Below are 19,630 nucleotides of genomic sequence, written 5' to 3'. Positions count from 1 at the left end.
AGATGCATCCACCGGGACTTCCAGGGAAGTCCTGCCTCCTCCCAGGGAGGACCAAAGAAACCTGATTCCCCTGGAAATTGAAAAGCGGTGATTTTTTGTGCAGGTAGAGGCAGGAGCTCTGTGGGGAGGCCCAGGGAGAGGTCTTGCCCTGGGCTCCTCCATCACCCTCCGGTTCTGATGTGCAGGAGACGTCTGTGCCCTGTAAGAGGGATGTCCTACACCAATGTCCTACACAGACCCAGGGCTCCACAGCCCTGGACATGCTACAGATGCACTATGAGAAACCAGCCCCATCTGTCATCCTGGAAAAAAGGGGAGATGGAGCAACTGAAGCACCCATCTGGGACCACTTGGTATCTCTCAGCTTTGCTCCAGCTATCCCAGCCCCAAGGCACATCTTTTTTGGGTGCACGAAGGAGGTCTCCTGTGCTTCAGAGGAGTTGGGGGGCACCCAGGGAGGGCAGGGTGGGATGTGCTGTGGCCAGCGCTGCTCTGCAGAAACAACACCTTTCTGCAGCAGCGCAGGATGGAGTTAGAGCAGATGCAACTGCGGGGTCAGTAAAGCAGTACCTCTGCATGGGTGCAAAGCAGCGAAGAGAAAAAAACATTGATGCATCAGGATTTTGCTTAAAACAACGCCATGCAACGTCCCAGCAGGTTTCTCTTCTCCTCCTCTTTCCTCTCAGCCTTTCACCAAGATTTCCAACCAAACTTTCCAGCCTGGTTGGCGTGGGCAGGGCAGCCCCATACCCAGCACTGCTCAGCAGCCTGCGGCAGCAACGGGCTATTTTCGGGAGACGGGGGAGCTCGGCTGCGGTGCTGCAGACAGGCTGAGCCGCTCGGCTCCCGGGGGGTCGGGCAGGGAGCCCCTCGCACACTTGCAGGTGTCCGCTCCCCCCGGCAGCACCGGAGACGGACACGGATGGTGGACTCGACCCAAGCGACCAAACCCGAGCGCCGAGTCCCCGACCTGGGGAAGGGCAGATGCAAAGCAGCCGGGCTCGCTCGGCTCTTGCGGGGATGCTTTCACAGCTGCAAAAACCCGCTCCAGGTCCAGGTTCGGTGTCTCCAGCCTCCCCGCTCCTCCGGCGGAGCGGTCCCAGGGAGCGGCACTCCAAGGTTTTTTGGTTTAGGCCAATCTCCCAGAAATTCTGTCATCATGCAGTGCATCACGCACACTCCCGGATCCGCATTACACAGAGGATGGCCCCGGTCCAGCGCCTCTTAAAGTCAGTGGAAAAACCCTCCCTCGCTACGATGGGAGCTGGCTCGGGCCGTATACGATCTGACAGATACCATGGAGCGAGAGAAGTTGTTTCAATCTGGGAATATCTTGTGGCCCCAGAGCTTCTTCTGGAGACGGACAGGGCAGCGTGTCTGCAGAGCGGGTGCTGCTAAGAAAAGTTCCCAACCTTGTAACAGCCTTTCAATGAGCATTTAACGAACCATCGTTATCTGATCCATGTGCTCCGAATGCAAGGGAACCGCTCAGGTTTCCAACTGCACACATCATCTGATGCTCATAAAACGAGCTGATGTGTCTGGAAGCCCCAGACCCAAAGAAACGTTATTTCAATGGGGAAAAAAAGTCAATAATGCTTTCAAAAAAACACCCGCGTGGACAGACAGGGATGGTGGCTGCTCTCCCCTGCTTACCTGTGGTTTTCCAGCAAAGCAAATGTTCACTGATAAAACTCATGATCTCCTTATAAAGGCAGGATCTGTTTTGCCTGTAAAAGGGAAGGTTTGGGGGAAGTTTTACATGCCTCTCTCCTCTCTTTCTATGTCTTTATTTGCATTTTCGTTTTCACAGTAGTTGAGCTAATCTGAATGGAGCAGGAGCAAGGGTCCAGGTTATAACCAAAGTATCGGGTAGCACCTTCACATCTGGAAGGGATTTTGACACAAGTTCTCCCAGACTGTTACAGACAGTTTAAAAGCAAAATCTGATAAATAGCAAATGTTTAACAAGTCAATAGGAAGCTGCATTTGCGAGAACATGTGGCTCGAACCGGTCTAGCACCGCTGCATTGCCAAGGCCCTTCAAACGCACACGCACACGTACCTGCAGCACGCGGCGAGGGTTTGCCGTGGCCCTGCCTGGACCTGGTCTCAGTTACAGAGGGAAGGATTAAAGACAGATGTGTCTTTGTATGTCCAGACATGTCCAACAGCCCTCTTCAAAGCCCGAGCAGGTCCTGAGCCTCCCTGCTTTAGCGGTAAGGGGCTTGCTTCTCCTTCCCAGCCTAAATCGAGTCCCCTTCGTTTTCTGTACGCCCCCAGCTTCGCCTTTAAGGTGGGAAAAGGATGAAGGGAGCTGAATAGTTCAGAAAAGCGCCGCAGAGCCCGTCCTCGCAAGCCTGCCAGCCCGCCGGGCACCCTGCCCCTGGCACAGGGGTTTCGGGGGCTGCACTTGCCCGTGAGGACCCACTCGGGTCACTGCATGGAGGGTCAGAGGCACACAGGGTCTTACCCCAGTTTTGCACAGATTGGGGTCCATCAGAGCCCCAACCCAAAAGCCAGAGGTGTTTCCACCTTTGAAAAACCTTTGCAAGCCCTTGAGAGCCGCAGCCCCCGGGGGGCAAAGGCTGCTGGCCGCCCGGGCAATGCCCTCCCGAGGAAAAGTGCCGCTGCCAGCAAAACATCCCGGCACAAAAGCTCTTGCAGTGTTGCAACCCTGCCTGGGTCGGGGAGACTTCATACCAATAAACAAACGACTACCCAGAATGTGGAAAGAGGCATTAAAATAGAGAGAATTATGCAAGGAGGGGGGAGCGAAGGGGGAGACGGAGGAATAAGAAGTGACCAGGAAAACCACCAGAAACCCTCCGGGATGCCTGCCTATATTTAAAGATAATGTGTCCAGTCGTCTTGCCAAGTCCCACTCATTTGGAGCTGGGCTCATGTTTTGGATTAATTTTAAGGCAGTTCCTAAAGCATCTCACTCGCGCAAGGAAGAATTTTTGCCTCCTTGGCCAAGGTGACCTTTTAAAAAATCTCACTCACTATTTTTCAACCTCTCACTCATCTAAAATTGTCATCGCCCAGGAGCGGTGGGGCACTCGGTGCAGACAATTTTTTTTCTGGTGCTTACCAGCCCCACGGCCCTGGAGCATCCTGGAGTGGGGCTGGGGCTGGGTGCGAGGATGCGAGGCCGGGGCAGGGAGCATTTCCCTGCAAGTCAGGACCCTTCCCCTCTCCTGTGAGCATCACCCAACCAAGCGCTAAGAGCAGAAATTATCCCTTCTGGATACACGAGCCTCTCCAGACACCCCACCATGGGCTGGTTGAAAGTTTTCCATGGAAACTAGTTTTCCACGGAAAGTCAGATTATTTTTTTTTAACTAAAATATTGTGTGGACGCATGCACGCGCTCTCCAGACTGATGCCTTTGTCTGAGGAAGGGAAAAGTAAATTGCAAATATTGCCCCCGACTGTGACTGCTCCATTGCACATGGGTTTTCTGCTCAGCCCTTTGCTCAGAGCCGCCCCAGAAGGAGCCACCTCAAGACGTGCCCCAGTTGCTCAGCCTCTATGGGAGGATGCATTCAAGAGGTGTCACCCCCCCGCTCCCGGCAACAACAGGGGGAGGGTTTTTGAGCAGAAACGTGAGAGTGGTCTCTCCCAGAAACACCACCCAGGCCACCTTCTCGCCCAGGCATCTGCAGCATCCTAATCGCCCTGGAATCCAAAGCACGTCCATAGCAGGGCCGTCAGATGCTTCCCATTTAGCTTAAGCGTTTGCAAAATGCTCAGCCACTGACTCACCACAGGACCCGGGGTGAGCCGGCATGCCGGCGGTGCTCGGCTGCCCTCGCCGCACCACGGCAGGATTGCATCCGCTGCCCCGGCGGGGTGTTTGGCAAAAAAAAAGGGATTTTTCGAAGCCGAGCATCCCTTGGTACTTTGCATCTCTCCCAACACACCCAAAGTGCTACCGGCGAGCGAGCAGGATGTGGGACGTGGAAGTTGCTATTTTTTGCTGATGATCCCAGATGCCACGCTGGGGTTTTAAGGGAACGATCGGAGCAATGGAGGAGAAAAGCACCGTCTGGGAGGGACTGGGAAGGGGCGGCCGCAGGGGCAGTGCTGGGGGGGGCTGCAGAGGGTGCAGGACCCCTCAGCCCTGGCACCAGCGCTACGGGGAGCCCAGGGGTTGCGGTCGGTCGGGAGCCGCTCGGGATGCAAGAGGCTCTGCCGCTGCTTGGGCTTTTGGGAGCATAACAGATACTTTCTTTCCCTCACACCTCGTGCCCTAAAGATCCAGTGGCAATACCAAGCGATAGCAGTGATCAGAAATTAGCCCGTTGGCTGGAAAAAAATAAATCGCAAGATCTCGCTGCTCCCCAGGTCCGAAGGTGCCAGACGCAGCACGAGGACATCCTTCCTGCAGCAGCTTTGGTACATTAACATCCAGCCCCGGGGGAACCAAGACATGCAGAGGCAGCCACGAAAATGAGACAGACATTTGGGGTTTCAGTTAAGCAAATTTCCTTCAACCAGCAAGAAATGTTGAGCTTGGGTTTGGCTGGATTTGGGAGATGAAGTTTTTGGGCAGCTCTATGGTTTTATTTAAACCAGTTCAACCAGCCATCGCATAACCTCATCCCACGAGGGGAAGGCAGAAACTCAAGGTGCCTCTTGTGCAATAGATGCTGCTCTCTACCCAAGCAGGTCTGGGATAGTGCTCAGAGTTTTGCTCCATCTCTGTCCGGGCTAAAGGAAAGACCACACACAAAACGGTTTCAGGATGCCAGCAGCTGTGCACAAAGCATTTGGTTTACATTAATTATGTCTGGACAAAAAAAAAAAAAAGAGGGGGGGGAGACAAGGAGAGCAAGCAAGCCAAGAAGACAGGAGGGATGGAGGGAGGCTTCTGCATCATCCTGATAAGATCTGCTCAGATCCCAAACACAGATTGCAGCACTTGCCGTGTGTCTTAACACCTCCTGCCCCGAACGGCTTCTGCCACCCAGAGCAGCGTGGTCCTGCCCTGCGCGGCGCCTGCAAACGCCTTGGTGAATGCGAGGCACAAACGCAGCCCGTAATGCTCTCAAAGATGCCGATGGGACCCTTTCCTCCAAGCTTTGCTCCCTGCTCTGCTTCCCTCTTTCTCCTTTTCTGAGCAGAAAAGGTCCCAAGAAAGACTGGGGAAGGTAAAGCAAATGCTGCTGCTGGCAGAGGGAGGGATGCTGGCAGTTATGGGGAAGGGAAGCAGCAAACGAGAGGGGAGAGTAAATAAAATGGGGAGGAGGCAGACGGTAAGTGGAGTCATTAAAAACAGAAAAATCCCCTTCGTTCCCCAGCAGTGCAGAAACCCCAGCAGTGGGTGAACGAAGCCCTTCACCGTCTCCTCTCCAGAAAGCGCTGTGAGCAGTGGGGACTCTTCCAGGGTCAGGGACTGCCACCCCCAGGGATGGACACCCTTTACCAGCACAGACTTGCAGGGCCCCCATCCCCTCCCCAAGGGCAAGAGGAGCCTGGCGAGGTGCGGGCTCAGCCTGCCTTGCCTTGGGCTTGAGCAGCCAGCAAAAGACTGGATCGATCGGACCTCCACAAAGCAAAGCCCTACTGCAATGGGTCCACGATGCTGCTCATCATGGGAGGGGGGAAGCGTGTTCCCACCTTGGACCATGCGCTGGGCTGCACCAGCATCACCCCACTGGCCCAGCTCCAGGCTCACCAGCACACAGAGGGTGGGACATCCAGCCCCGAGCCCCCGATAGCAAACACCTGCCTGCAGGGACTGGGGTGAGTGCCTACAAAAAGCTGCCTAGGACCTCCAGCAGCTGCACCCCTGCTACGTCCTGCACATCTCCTGCACGCTGCACATCTCCTGCACGCTGCACATCTCCTGCACGCTGCACGTCCCCATCCCGTGCAGCCTCCCCTGGGCTCTGTATGCCCACCAGCACTCCAGCAGTCCCTGACCAAGGACCTTGCTGTGCCAGGAGCTGCACAAATCCTAAATACGTTCCCATCTCCCAAGGGCCAGCATCTTACAGCAGCCGAGCCAGGCCCTGCTCCAAAACAGGCGATGAGCACTGTCAGGTTGCGGCATCGCCAAGCACAGGCGGCTGGCAAGAGTCATGCCACCGCATCTCCTGCAGCCGGCCGTCCCGGGGGAGCAGGGCGGTCGAGCCCCCCGCCGGCAGCGGCTGCCCCCTCCCAGCCCAGCCAAAACCCGCTCCTCTTCCCAGCAGCTTTGCTGCATAATGAACTTTCGCGTTGCAGCAGCACCGTCTCCGCTCGGCGGCTCGGGGGGCCCAGCCTGCGCACGCCAGAAGCCGGACTGACCCATGTCAGAGGTGATTAATTTATCAGGCTTTTGGCACCCACTGCTCCCCGCCAGAAAAACAATATCCCAAATTCCAGGCCCTCCCGCCCAGCAGATGTGTCTGCGGCGAGGGCGACCGTTCCAGCCCGTCTCGCAGAAGCCGCCGCAGGGATGCAGCACCCGGGGCTCCCGCGCTGCCGGCTGCCTTCCCCATCCCCGCTGTGCATCTGCAGGAAAACCTCCCCTGGGAGCAAAACCCAGGGGCTTTGCGCCAGGCTGCCGTCCCGCTGGGTCCGTGTAGGTGTCCATGCTGCCGAGCCACGAAGGAGAACCGGGATGGGCGTGCAGCTGGGGAAGGTGGCGGGTGCCGGGGTGCCGCACTGCTGAGCCCTCGCATCCCAGGGAGGAGCAGCGGTGTCCGGTCCCGGTGCTTCCCAGCCCATGGAGCTGCCTGGCATCAGGGAACCTGATGTTTGAACCGAGCAGGCACTGATAAAGGCCTAATTAAATTGCTATTAATCTGTATCATCAGGGAAGCACAGGCCTTTAAGGGACAAATTAACAAAGTCGTTATCATTAGCGGAGAGGGTCAGAGGATAGAGATGGGGCGCAGCGTCGCTGCAAATGCTAGCCGAGCCCTGCAGCTCGCCCTCTCCGCCACAACCAAACCAAGAGGGTGGTGATATCAGATGCCACAGAGCACTTGGATGTCGGGCGGCCAAGAAACAGGAGAGATTTTTCTTCCTCTGCCCCCGTCCTGCTGCCTCCCCGCGGGTTTCAGAAGAAGGATGGGAGCCCATGGGAGTGTGGGGCCACCAGCCCCTCTGCCTCCCAGCACCGGCCATGGGACCGGCTGCCCGGCTGAGGCCTGAGCTCGCCCTGACGTCAGGGTGAGGGGTGGAGGCGGGGGACGACGGGCAAACAGCCTCTTATTTATCCCAAAAGGTCACAAGCGCCTTGGAAGAGGCTGGAGCTGGATCCCCGTGGTCTGGAGGAGGCCAGCGTCTCCTCGAAGGAGAGGTTTCACAATTCATCTCATTTGTTCGCTGTGGCATTTTCATCACGGTAGTTCGACTTATGCAATTACATAAAAAACATCTAATGAAATCTCGGTGACACAAAACATGAACGTTTATATTGGCCTCCCCGTGCCGCAGAGTTGATCTTGGCCGGGGCGTCCAGACAGACATTCTGCATTCTTCAGAGATTAAGCACTGAAACGCTCCGGAGAAACCCAGCTGCCCGCTCCCCCTTGCAGCCGCGCTGCTAATTCCAACCACATGCTCGCCGGCCGGGGAAAGGGGAACACGTACCTTATACACACACACAGGGACCGCCGGGGACCCAGCCTGGCACCCCGCGCACCCCCCTGCCTGCATCCCCATCACCACGAGTACTCGTGGGTCTCCGTAAAGAAATACATGCACAGCGAGCACGGTGGCTTGGCGGATAAAGGGTTAGGTATAAATAAGGTACTGCAGCGAAATCGTTAAGGAAATAAGAGGAGCGATGGGTAGCCTTGAGTCGGGGCTGGAGCCCCTGGGCATGACTCTGTGGCCACGATGCCACGCTGCCCGCGCAGCGTCTTACCGGTGCTCCCGGTTCATCAGCCCGTGAGATGTCAGACCCCAGTCAAAATAAAGGAGCCCGGGAAGCTCCGGGCAGTGAAACCCTCATCCTGGTTTGGTTCCCTTTTAAAAATTCTTCTGTCTCCCATTAAAAATCAAGCTGATCATTAAAAAAAAGGAAAAAGAAAGGGAGGATGAGGCATGGACGGCAGGGACTTTGTTCTCAACAGTGCACGGGGAACCGGACAAGGAACCACAGTGCTTCCAGAGGTGGGGATGGGATGGGGACGAGGGGAGCGGACACCCCATCCCGATGCTGCCCACATCACCCGTGCATGGGTTTCAGGCACATCAGCATCAGCGTGCCCCGAGCTGCCCCGGACCCGCACCCAGGTGCCACTGGGCGATGCTGCTCGCGGGTGGCCGCAGCGCTGACGAGCAGAGCCACCTCGCCGGCACTGGCCGGGGCACATCCCACTGTTCATCCCTCCTCCTGCTGCAGCCATTCCCATGTTTTAAGCCCCAGGGCGGTGACTCCACTGCAAATCCCCATCCCAGTGCCCACCGCAGCCTGGGAAACACGGCTTGTTCAGCAAAAGCACCTGCGGACAAACACGCTGTCCGGAAAGGCACACCTCGTGCCGAGTGACCACCGAACCAAAAGCCACCGCAGCGTTGTTTGCACCACCCCGGCACACGGCTGCCTGCAAACCCCACGTGTGACCTCGCTGCCATTGCAGGGGGAAGAGGGGCGAATCCTGGCCAGCGCCGGCTCACGCCACTGGTGATTTCTCAAAATACGGGTCGGTTCAGGGAGAGGGACCAGCGCTGGGTCAGGGGGCCAGATGTGGCCGCTGGGCTCCTGCCCTGCACCACTGGCTGGAGCTCTTGAAAACCCCAAACTGCCTCTCTCGTGACGATGGGGGGTCCGAAGTACAAAACCCACCGGGGGACCCCCCAGCCCCACCGCCCCCGGCCCCCCTGCCGGTGCCCTCGTTTTAAAAGCGGAACATTTTTGACATACTACAAACCATCGGCAAAACAAGATGTCAGGGCTGTAACTGCTGCTGGCGTCGATTCTGCCGGGGCGTGGGAGGGATCCAGGAATAACAAGGGGGGGTTCAGCGAGCAGCAGCCCCCTCTCTCGGGTTGCAGCCGGGGCTCCGGCCCCGCGGGCGCATCGGCCGGCTGCCCGCACGGGATGTCTGCAAAGGCTTGGGCTTTATTGCCTTGCACGGAAGGAGGAGAAAAGACAGGAGCGGGAGGAGAGAGAGAGGAGAGAGAGGAGAAATAGCCCCTTATTCCACTTTCATCAAGGAAGCATCCAGCCGTCCAAAAAATTTAATGTCATATTTTAGCAAGAAAAACAGCTGTTGTGGTACTTTAAGGCCCAGCATATTTTGGCCAGGGCTGCATGTTGTGGATATTGGCTGAGTCAAGGTTAGCTGTTAAAAGGCAGAAATTCTAGACCCATATGAAGAAACATCGCGTTCCTTTATATTCAGATAATATTTACTCCCAGGCCTGTTTTGTTTTGTTTTCTTCTCCCTCCTGGAGGGGCGCCCGGCCCCGGGGCTGTGGCTGCCCTTGGCATCACCGTGCCAGGGCAGGGGCGCGGCTGCACCCAGGGCACGGCAGTTTGGGGGCGATGGAAGCAACGGGAAAAGCAGGGGAGGCTCCGCCTGGCACCTCCGACTTGAGTTTTGCCCTCCAATTTTCAGTGCTGCCTGGCTTCGAGCCATGCCTTGTGCACAGGGAGAGACGGGGGCAGGAGCCGGGGGTTCGCTGCCTGCTGGGAAGCGATGGGTCCTCCCCAGCAACGCAGGCACTGGGGGGGGGTGGCTTCCCCATGGTGCTGCAGGGAGGATGGGGACCCATGGGACGCCCGCTGGTCTCATGGCACAGCACCCACATGCCTTTGCAGTTCAGACTGGGTGGGATTTTTATTCCCCCAAGGGATAAAGATGCCAACAAATCTGTGGCAGGCAAAGTGGGAGAAGGGGGAATGAGCTCCCGTGCCATCAATCCCACCCCCTGCCCCAGGAGGGGCAGTCCTACCCTGGCTAAGGTGCCAGCGCACCTACAAAAAACCCCACAATATTAACCCCACAAAAATTAAGTGCAATTTTAATAAGGTGTTTTGTGGCTTTATCTTTGCAGAACTTTGTTCTGTTAGAGCACATCTATGTTTTTACGCTATCGCCCATTTAAACACCCGTATCTAATGCTGGTTCCCAAACCAGCTGTGCCCAGTCCCCTCCAAAAGGTCTTTGTGCAACAGCTCCTTCCAGCTCCGAGCTGCGCTGTGCCGCCACAGCCAGCGGGGCTCCTGGGTCGAGAAAGGTGGGGCGGGGGGGTGCAAAAACCAGAAAACCCCCCAAAACTGGACGTTGCAGGAATTGAAAAATTCTGCATGGGGTGAACCCGCTGCCCCTCAACAGAGGCATCGCAGGGGCACCGTGGCCGGGGACACCCATGGAACTGCACGTCCCGATGCGGAGACCCCCCCCGGGCTCTGCAACCCTGCGCCGAGCGCGATGCCACCCAGGCTGTAAATGACTCATCTTCTCGTAAAGCTGGTTCGCTAAGGAAGAAAGAAAAGCCCTTGCCCCGAAACAATTCCTCTGCGCTTGCCAAGCTCGGCAGGAGCAATCCACGCTGTCTCCCTGCTTCTCCGGAGCGCCCAGCGCCGGCGTCCCCCCGCCGCGGTGCCACCTCCAGAGCCCCGCCGGAGCCGGACCCCCGGCCCCCCCGCAGCGCCGGGGCTTTCCTCCGCACCTCCTGCCCAGCGCCGTGCCTTACTGAACACGGAGCCACCAAACACAAGCCCGCATATTTCACTAACCTCAGACGCTTGGATAGGGAAGGCTGCGGATGAAAAAAAAAAAAAAAAGGAAAAAAAAAGGAGAAAAAAAAAAGTCCAAGGTGGAACCGCAATGTTTATAAAATGGGTCACTGAATTATACATAAAAATATTTTCCTTGTGGATGCAATTACTTCCTGGACTTGTTATTCCACAGATGCTTAAGTTCGCCTCGAGCAACTCCAATAAATGCTTTACAGTCTGCTAGATCAACAGTAGCAGCGCTGGAGCGAATTGAGCAGCGCTGTTTCAAATTTGTCAGAAAACCACACGGTGTTTTCATGCGCACGTTTTAGAAACCCAAACAAAATGATTCCCAACCATCGTGCTCCCTTTCCTTATGCTTTTAATGGGTTTCACATGAGCTCCTCCAGACACGGGCAGAGCCCCAGGGGCTCAGGACACCCGGCAAGTGCTCCCCGAAAGCCGGGGAGCCCCCGGGATGAGACGGGGACCGAGCAGGGATGGCACCTCCCATCACTCTCCTGTATAAATCCTGCTCCTTCTCGCTCCCAGATTTTCCCGTCTCATCCTCCTGCAAGGTCTGGCTCACCCGTTAGGTCCCCGGGGAGCAGCGGGATGTGTAACCGGCTTAGGAGGCTTTCCCAGGGGAAATGAATTTTGGGAGTGAGGGGTCGGGGCCGCTCCTACCTGCCGCGGTGGCTACAGGCGGGTGAGGGAGAGTTCAGGGGCCGGGGGGGACACACGCCACGTGGGGTTTAAAAGTGCAATGAAAAAAACCCAGAGGAGCTGCAGCAACGCTGGTGGGAAGGGAGAGGAGCCAAGGTCAGGGCCAGCTGGTTCCCGGTGTGGGCACAGGCTGCCTATAACAGTTTTCCCCCGTGGCAGGGACAAGTTATTGGATTTTTCCTCCTCTATCCAGCCACCAATTTTCACAAAACTCAGAGAAACTAAAGGCTATGGAGATGTGTAAAGATTTTTTTTTAATGCATGTAAGGCTTGGCCCAAAGGCCCCTGAATAAAATCCTGGTCCATCTGGTGCATCTTGATCTTCAAAACCTCAAAGCTACTTTTGTTTAAGAGCACTTGAAAGTATTTAGTGCCACTTCTAATGACCTCGAATGGGAACGCAACTGAGGGCTGGGGTGTTGGGGCACACCCCAGGATCATGGGGCAGAGTGCTGTTATGCCAGTAAAATAAATTAATACCTGCCCAGGAACTCTCAAGATTCACTCCAGGACTAACAGGGGGCTCAAACAAGATTATCCCGTTAACATCACCAGTGGAGCAGAAACGTGCTTTCAGGTCTCTGCTTTCACTCCAGATTTCATCCACAAGATTTTCTGTCAGCAGGATAAATGGGTTAAAAGGTGCCTGCAAATATGGGCTTATAAAAAGCTCCTTATTCTCCTGCTTCGAGGACACAGCTGCCTCCCTTGTATGGGAATCCCAGCTCATCTTTGCCTTTTTATAGGCCACAGTGGCAATCCCGCTCCTCTCTGCCGGTGGCCAGGTGTCGATGGCAGCCGGATGCCAGCCTGCCTGCCGCGGTGTCACAGCGCCGGCTGGGACATGGCCTTGTCCCTGTCCCTTGTCCCGCAGGGAGCCGGCGATGGCAGGCTCCTGGCAGATGACGCACAGCATGACAGTCCCATGGGGCCCAGGAGACCATCATCCTCCTCGGCGAGGGCACCCCGCAGGCTGCAATCCCCAAACTCCCAGCAAGGCAAACCATTTATGAGCAATCCCACCCCGCCACCGGTGGAAAGCGCTTTGCCAAAGGGAAGGAGCCGGGTTTCCCTCTGCCCTCGCTCCCAGCCCCGGGATGGGGACAGGGACGACGTCCCCACGGCTGAGCCGCACGCAGGGCTGCACGACTGGCGCGGCGCTGCCCGCTTCAGAGGTTAAACCAAGGGCCCCGCAGGGAACGCACTGGCATTTTTATTTGGGATTAGGTCCCAGCACATCTTAATTTTCAATTCAACTGCCGTTGAAAAGAAACATAAAATAAAACAAGCGCCAGCGGTGGGGAGGGAGGGAGAAGGCAGCGCCGGGTCTGCCCACGGCCCCGAATTAGCTGCAGAAAAACGTTAACATTCCTGCGCTGGCCCCCAGCCAAGGGACGGAGCAATTCAGGAGACGGCGACGCAACCGCCGGCGAACACGCGCATGGTCTGCAGGTCCTGGAGCCGCAGCCGGCGTGCAAAACCCTGGGGCAACGGCTGTGGCTGAGGCCCCGCACCCTGCTCCTGGGGACATCCCCAGGGCGCTTTTAAATGCCATGAGCATTTTTCTTCCTGAGGCAAAGGCGTTGGGAAACGCCGCGCCAGAGGTGATGCGTCCTATGCGGGATTTCACTGTGGCTGGACACCATTCGGCTCCAGGTCCCCAAGCCAGCAGTGCCCAGGTCGGAGGGGTCAGATCCTGCCTCCAGATGTGTGAATCACTGTGATTTGGGGGCAATGGGCAGGACGACGCAGGGGCAAGGACCCTCTTGGGGGAAGCACAGCATCCCACAGAGCATCCCCAGTACCCCATGCCAGCCCTTATTGCAACCTTGCATTAACTCAGGTACCCCCCAATCCCCGGGGTCCCACCCGGCTCATTGCAGACCCCAGCATCCCACTGCAGACCCCCCAGCACCCCACACAGCATCCACCCAAGCCCCGGCCCCGGCTATGCCTGGCTGCAGGCACAGTTTAATAACGCTGGCCCGCGCCCTGGTATCCGCCGGCCGCCCCAGCCCTCCTGATTTTGCCATTTGCCGGGCGCTGGAGGCAGCGTGCCGCGCTCGAGCGACGGCGAGGGCTCCAATCTGTTCCTCATTAGGAGGGGCAGACAGCCCAGCGCGGGAGTCTGAGCCCTAATCTCCTTTCCAGTTGGTATCCGTCAGCAGATGTACAACAAGTGGTTGGATATTTTAGCGGGCATGTGTGTGACAGAGCCGTTAGCTTTTTTTCCAGCTGGGGGGAGAGAAATAAAATGCCATGGCTCGAGCCGAGGCTTTGCCAGTCACACGCGGAGCCCGACGGCAGGTCCCGGTGCACCGGCACGGCTGCCAGTTCTGCTCTGCTCCGCCGGCGTGGTGGTTTATTTTACCAAGGTCTTTCTTGGAAGAAGCGGTGATGAAGTTAACAGCCTGTGAGCCATAATTGGCTCACATTAAATCAAGGAAATGGTATGTTTTGTTTTGCCCCTTTTTTTTTTTTTTAAAAAAAAAAAAAGCATATTAAACAGGAAAAAACCACACAGAGCCAAAGAAGAAGCAGGCAGCAGCTCTCAGGAATTTGGGGGGAGATTTGTGTCCCAAGGCATAAAGAAATCCAGTCCTTGCCATCAGAGAAAAAGCAGCTTCATTTCAAATACCCAGCAGAGATTTGGGCAAGGGGGATCCAAAAAAACCCCAAGTTGTGGCACCACAACAGGCGCCGCTTCAAAGCCTGTCCCAGCAGCCCAGGGAGTTGAACTGGACACACTGAAAAAAAGGATTTCTTAAAAAAACTTCTTCTTGAGAGTTGTTTTATTTATCTCGCCACCTCTCAGCCAAGACAGGGTGTCAAAAACCTTGCTGGTGCCTTAACGTGGCTCTGGATATACAGGATATTTCAGAAAGGAAACTTTCTTCTGCTTGTTCTTTAAATTCTATTTTTAGCCCCCTCATATTCTGGATGTGAGCTGAGCTGGGTGATGGCAGAACCGTCCTCCCAGGGCTGCAGGTCACCTAAGCCATCGGGTCTCGGGAGGGATAACATCCCTAAAGCCTGCCCCGGAGACATCCCCGCAGCCTAGCAAGGCTCGGCTGTATTTCCATGCACTCTGCCGCAGCCGCTGCAGCGCAGCCCTGCGCTCACCAAGTTTTCACCCACCCCCACGAGCAACCAGTGCCGCCGCTTCACACCTCCCGAGCCCCCGTCCCGGCTTGGCACCGGGACACCGAGAGCCACCGGGGCTTGTCCTGGCTGGAGGCAGCCGCAGCTGCGTCCCTGCTCATCCTGCCCAGCGCTGGATTTTACGGCAAACCTGAGCTGTGCCCCAGGGCTGGCCCGTCTGAAAGCACAGCATCCTTGGGGATGCTCAGCCCCTGCCTTCATGCAGTGTCACTGCACAGATGGCCCTGCGTGAAGATCAACCGCATCATCCAAGCAAGTCCAGACACAGATCTACGAGGTGCAAGGACCACAGGGGACCAGCTCTGAGCACCGCTGGCTGCATCCCTCCCTCTCCCAGGAGCTGCCGCAGCCCTGGGGAAATTCGGGCTCCAGGAGAGTGTGGCCATGCGCTGCCTCGACACGGCTCGCACACACTGACCCGGGCCAGCGGCCACCCAAAAGCTGCGGCAGGAGATGCAGCGAGTGATGAAGCCACCACAGTGCATGGGAAGGGCTGGAAACCTGTGATCTGCCCCCACGTCCCCTTTTTATCCACTGGTTTTACTTGTACCTGCAGGCACTGGAAGTTGCAGGTCACAAGGGTTCAGGTGACCTGAAAAAAAGCCCCGCAAACATGAAAAAACATCCCACTTTTGGTAAATCCCACGCCCAGCTGAAGATCACACACACGCCTTCCAGCTCATCCCAGCTTCTGGGTTAGCCAGGTTGGAAACGGGACACCAAAACCCCTTGCTTTAAGCATGGGGGGATGAACAAGTCTTCCATTTGTGTGGCAAGAAACTCCCCAAATTCACCTCTTTTCCAACTTCAAATGACAAAAAAACCCTCAATGGGAAATTCTAATTTTGTTTGGAAATGTCATTTCCAAATGGCACATGAGAAATCATGCTCTGACTTAGCGTTGCTGACAGGCAAATATTTATCCCCACAAAATTTCCACATAAAACCATCACTTTTGTCAGTGGGTCTGGACACCAGAAGCAGAGGGGGAGGCAGCAAGAGGGGAGCCAGGAGGCATGGGACGGGCAGCCCTGCCCGGCGGGTCAGAGCCCCTCGAACAGATCACTGCGAACGCAACGCGTCTCCTCGAGATTCATTTTGAGACAAGATACAGCCTTTTCCAACACATTCATAGTGAGTATCTAATATTTTTTTAAAAACTAGTTGTACCATTTTTTCCAATACATTAAACCAATACAAGCCTCTGCTCCCAAGCCCGGCGGCACTTCATCATTCAGCGCCGCCGCTCTCGCCCGTGTCGGAGCGGAGCGGATCCTGTCCGACACACATTTCTCAGTCTATTAGGCAGAGTTATTCTTTTGCTCTGTGTTTTGATACTTATAAAGCCATTACCATCCCTCGCATGCACATCCATCATCGGGCCTTCAAACTCCAGAAAGTCCCAAAAAACTATTTTCCACTCACCATGCAGCCTGCCAGGCTCTGTTCTTCTACTCTGCGTTGCTTCATCCATCGAAAGACATTTCAGCAAGTTCCGAGTCCAACAAAATAAACAGATGGCAGCCTGAAAAGGTGGTGATTTTTTTCTACGGGGCGGGGGGAGAGCGGGGCGAGGGATACAGCAGGGAAGAGCTGATTTCTGTCTGCCTGGTTGGAAAAGCTAACCTGGGCTCCAGGATCGATGCCCATCCGGCGCTGGGGGTGCAAGGCACCATTTTGCAAAGCCATGGGATCTTGGAAAGTTGCGGAGGGAGCAGCCGTGGCTGCCTCCTGGGCTCAGACTCCCCCAGCTCCACGCCGCGGGGGTACACCCAGCCCGGTGCCGGCCCCCACCAAGGACCCACCCTTCCTCCACGTGCCCCCCAGCACCCTGCAGTCACCAGCCGCCTCCTGCGCAGCTCTGGAAACCTGGCATGTGCCATTCACCCACGTTTTGCAAGGAGTTGGTTCACCATCATAGCTCCACACTGCCCCGGTGGGGACCATGTGCTCCCCAAAATCACCCACGTGCACCCGCAGAGCGGCACCGTGCTGCAAAACACCAACTCTGCTACAACCTTACGGGATGCAGGCGATGCAGAGAGAAGCAACCCTGCCCCAGTCCAGGGCAAACCATCCCCAGGGCTGCCCCTGAGCCCGGCGCAGGCACTGAGCGTTATTACAGCTTGACCCAGCAATCACCAGTTCAGACTTACGGGGAAGATTTATGAAAGGATGTGGCCAGATGAGCGATAGAGACAAATAGCCTTGAGGAGTGACTGATTTCTCCCTTACAAGAGGAATAGAAATTAATTTATGAATTGGGTTAGTTAAGTTGCCAAGTGGCTTTGATGCAGTTTATTTTTTTGCATATGTTCATGATCTATTGCACAGCTGTCAGAGGGGGAGGAAGGTCTTATTGAGCCGGAGCAATGCATCACGCTGGCCGAGGCAGCCAACAGCTCTCAGCAAAACCAGATTGCCCTTTAATCGGCCACGGGTTGGTGTGCTGCTTTCCCAAAGCGGGCGCCTCGTTCCTCCCCGGTTCACCCTCGAGGGCCTGGAGCCCCACCATGTGCCGCAGAGTGGGGAGGGGGGCAGGACCCCTTTCCCCGTGCCGATGGCCAAGCACAGCCCACTGCAGACACCATTGATGCGGAGCCCTCTTTCACCTTACCTACCCCTTGTGTGTTTTGGTAGGACCTACAGAAAATCAGGAAGAGTCCCAGGAGAGATGTGGTGCGGGGTGGTGGGCGCTTTATTCCTTACCAACACAGCACTTTTAGAAAGAAATCGTCAAGGGCAGAGTGGAGATGTGGTGCCATGCAGGTTGCTCACCAAAAGCGAGTGCAAGGACCCGTTATACCACGCCTGAGGGACCCCCCTTCCCTCCAGGGGACACCAAACCCCTGCACACCGAGGGACGGACCAGACCTGCCCGAGGGCTCAGGCCCGGCTCCCCGAGCCGAGACCAGCGCGGGCGCCGGCTCCCCCGCGCTTCCCGGCGTTACAGGTGCTTGGAGGTTTTTCAAGACACGAAGTAATTTCCTGTTTGAAGCAGTTGACAAATCTGCACAGAAACTGGATAACCCTTCGCGTTTCAGGGAGATCCGACTGCTCCGGCTCACGGCTCCCCTCCAATATGTTTTTTCTCCCCACGTATAGCAGGGGGAAAGGTTGGGGTGAGCACTCCTCTCTGTCCCATGTCCAAGTGGTTTCAGGTTTAGGAGAGATACCATGTCCTTCTGCAACGTCTGTGACAAGCGCATGCAGCAGCCACGTGCCGAGGAGGTGCCCCAGCCCGGAGCAGCGTCCCAGCCCCAGCCCCAGCCCCAGCCCCAGCCCCAGCCCCAGCCCCAGCCCCAGCCCAACACCGCTCCCAGCCCAGGAAACACAGCAGCCACTGCCCCCCTTCCCTGTGCTGCACCACCCTGCTCCCTCCCGAAAGCCTCCCACAAACAGGGCTATTTAGGGAAAAGCCCTGGTAATTAAATTATCACATAAATACAACAAAACCAGCTAATGCACATTTACGGGCTTGACGACTCTTCAGTTAATAGCTGCTTTGTAGGCAGAAGCATGAGAATTAAATCAGACACAGGCAATAGCCCCTCTGGGGCAGGAGGTGGCACTCGGGGCTCCAGCCCTGTGCACCCTCATGCTGGGGTCACACCAGCACGGCGGGGCTCACCCCACTGCGGCAGCGGAGCAGGTCCCAGGTCCTAGGTTGTTTTGCTGGGTCCCAGGGGCTGCAGCAGGCTGTCCCTGGCCACCCAGCACCCAGCCTGTGCACCCAAGCACAGCCCAACCCTGAGGAGCTGCCAGGGCCCGGGGCTCAGCACCCCTGTTCCTGGGAGAGGGGAGATGCAGATCCTGCTTGGTAAAGTCCCTCACCAGAGGCCACATCGAGCTCCAAGAACAACTGAAGGAAGGGAGATGAATTAGCAAGAGGTGTTGTTGCATGCAGGTGGCCATTTCATTGTAATCTGCTTCAAGTCATCTTCTCCCCGCCCAAGCCACCAGACTGCCCAGTCGGGTCAGCACCCAGCACTGCCACCAATTCCCCACCCATCAGGACACATCATCTCTCCCTGCTTCAGTTTTCACCTTCACAAACGGGAAGCTCCCAGCCCTTGATCTTTGAGAGCCGTGAACGTTCAAAGGATGCGCAGACCCATCAACACGCACAGAAGCCTTTCTTCCACTCACCCCCAAGCACACCTCGGACATGCGATGTGCGTTTCACACCTTTGCTCTAAGCAACGTCGCTCCCGCAGGGACCCCCAACCCGGCACACAAACCTCTTGAGAAGCACAAGCGCAGAGCTGGCATGACCCTGCACGGGGCAGCACGCTCAGCCCCACCACAGTCCCAAAAAGCAGCAGCCAAGCAGCTTCACGATGGAAAGAGCCAGAGATAACTAACCAGCAAGCCCACAGCTTTCTCCTTGCTAGAGATATTTATAGCAAAAACAAGGATCAGGGAGGAAAAAGAGAAAAGCCTTTACCTTGCAGCAACCTCAGCCCCCAGAGACCTTGCAGCCACGTTCCCCAGTGAGCACCATCGTGCTCAGCACCTGCAGCCACTTTTCACCTGGACCAGCCCCAGCAGCATCGCCCCACAGCCCTCCACCCCCCCCCAGCACATCCTCCTTCTCTACAGCATCCTGCTTTGGGGGCTCTTTTTTAACTCATAGTGCTGAAAGGCAGCCGCTTTGGGGTGGAACATGGCAAATATTGCATTGCAGAGACTCAGTATACCTGGGTTTGGGAAAAACCTGAGGTCTGGGAGGGGCAGAGGGGATAAAGAATGACTTTCTCAATGACTGGCCTTAGGGAATTTGAAGAGGAAGGATGCTGCAAATTCCCTAAGGTCACTCACTTGCAGATTTTCCTTGGTCTGCAAGATGCAACCAGCAGCGATGCTCCTCAGCCCCCGCTGCCCTATGCAGGACCATGACCTTCCACAGACCATTGCCACCGTGGGAGCAAACAGGCGCTGCTAGCCAAGATGCACCGAGCAAAATGCATGCGAGGGAGGTGACCGGTGGCATTTGCTGCTGGAGGGGGTGCCCAGGGTGCAGGGACCAGCTCCAGGTCGGCTAGAGGTTGTTGTGACATTCCCTGCTCG

This window comes from Calonectris borealis, chromosome 21 (genome assembly GCF_964195595.1).
Source record: "Calonectris borealis chromosome 21, bCalBor7.hap1.2, whole genome shotgun sequence".
NCBI classification, from domain to species: Eukaryota; Metazoa; Chordata; class Aves; order Procellariiformes; family Procellariidae; genus Calonectris; species Calonectris borealis.
This window is presented reverse-complemented; position numbering follows the sequence as displayed.